The sequence below is a fragment of the Balaenoptera physalus genome (genome assembly GCF_965194825.1).
Source record: "Balaenoptera physalus genome assembly, chromosome: X".
In the NCBI taxonomy this organism is placed as follows: domain Eukaryota; kingdom Metazoa; phylum Chordata; class Mammalia; order Artiodactyla; family Balaenopteridae; genus Balaenoptera; species Balaenoptera physalus.
The window spans coordinates 82,329,624-82,331,794 of record NC_138903.1 but is presented as its reverse complement, the minus strand read 5'-3'; positions in this window follow the sequence as shown (position 1 = coordinate 82,331,794).

Sequence of the window (2,171 nt, the reverse complement as noted above, 5' to 3'; positions counted from 1 at the left end):
TATAAGTGTGACAATAATATTTATTAGTTTATTCCTCTATAAGTGTGACAATAATGACTTTCTTATCTTTTTTGAATTAACTCCAAAAATCAACCTTAATTTTACTATAACTCAACCTCATCTTCTAGAAATTCTCTTCAAGCCTATGGATTCTCTGAACTCCTCTTATATTCCTTGAGAAATGTAGTACCGGATCTATATCATGAATAGGGAAAATCAGAGGCATGAGAGATAGGATCCAAAGTACTAGTGCAAATTTTCATCCATTCTTATGGGTTTTTTCTACAGGAATGGCCAGAGAGTAGGTAGTGCATTATCTACCTAGATGTGAAATAAAATACAGAAGAAGGCTGATATAGGAAGAAGTGAATCAGTCAAACTTAAGATAAAAGCAAAGTCAGATCCATACAGCCAATGCTTTCACCTATTAACCTTCTTCTTGGAAGAGAATTACCTGTTTTGCTTTAATCAATTACTTTCTTGTCCCATTCTTTAACACTTAAGGTTAACAATGAAATTGCACATCAGCTGGGTGTTTGAAAACTCCCTGAATTCTGAGAAGATAAAATACTACAGAATACTTAAGCATAATGATAGGTCAGCTGGAAAGAGCATTCAAGTAAGAGTCAGAAAACCTGCTTCCCAATGTGAAACTTATAACTATATAACTTTGAGGAAGTCACTTCACCTTTCCTGGCTTCATCTACTAAATAGAATTACACATCTAATCCTCCCAAACATTGTAAGATGTTATGAAGATTAATTACATTCCATTAGGTAAGTTGAAGTTCTTAGAATAGAAAGGAGGAGGTATATAAGTACAAGGACTACTTTTTTTTTTTCAACTCATAATATTTAACTTTTTTTTAAACATCTTTATTGGAGTATAATTGCTTTACAATGGTGTGTTAGTTTCTGCTTTATAACAAAGTGAATCAGTTATACATATACATATGTTCCCATATCTCTTCCCTCTTGCGTCTCGCTCCCTCCCACCCTCCCTATCCCACCCCTTTAGGTGGTCACAAAGCACTGAGCTGATCTCCCTGTGCTATGCGGCTGCTTCCCACTAGCTATCTATTTTACGTTTGGTAGTGTATATATGTCCATGCCATTCTCTCACGTTGTAACAGCTTACCCTTCCCCCACCCCGTGTCCTCAAGTCCATTCTCTAGTAGGTCTGCATCTTTATTCCCGTCTTGCCCCTGGTTTCTTCATGACCATTTTATTTTATTTTATTTATTTATTTATTTATTTATTTTAGATTCCATATATATATATGTGTTAGCATATGATATTTGTTTTTCTCTTTCTGACTTACTTTACTCTGTATGACAGTCTCTAGGTCTATCCACATCACTACAAATAACTCAGTTTTGTTCCTCTTTATAGCTGAGTAATATTCCATTGTATATATGTGCCACATCTTCTTTATCCATTCATCTGTGGATGGACACTTAGGTTGCTTCCATGTCCTGGCTATTGTAAATAGAGCTGCAAAGAACATTTTGGTGCATGACTCTTTTTGAATTATGGTTTTCTCTGGGTATATGCCCAGTAGTGGGATTGCTGGGTCGTATGGTAGTTCTATTTTTAGTTTTTTAAGGAACGTCCATACTGTTCTCCATAGTGGCTGTATCAATTTACATTCCCATCAACAGTGCAAGAGGGTTCCCTTTTCTCCACACCCTCTCCAAAATTTATTGTTTGTAGGTGTTTTGACGATGGCCATTCTAACTGGTGTGAGGTGATACCTCATTGTAGTTTAGATTTGCATTTCTCTAATGATTAATGATGTTGAGCATTCTTTCATGTGTCTGTTGGCAATCTGTATATCTTCTTTGTAGAAATGTCTGTTTATGTCTTCTGCCCATTTTTGGATTGGGTTGTTTGTTTTTTTTTTTGATATTGAGCTGCATGAGCTGCTTGTAAATTTTGGAGATTAATCCTTTGTCAGTTGCTTCATTTGCAAATATTTTCTCCCATTCTGAGGGTTGTCTTTCCGTCTTGTTTATGGTTTCCTTTGCTGTGCAAAAGCTTTTAACTTTCACTAGGTCCCATTTGCTTTTTTTTTTAACTTTTTTTTTAAACATCTTTATTGGAGTATAATTGCTTTACAATGGTGTGTTAGTTTCTGCTTTATAACAAAGTGAATCAGTTATACATATACA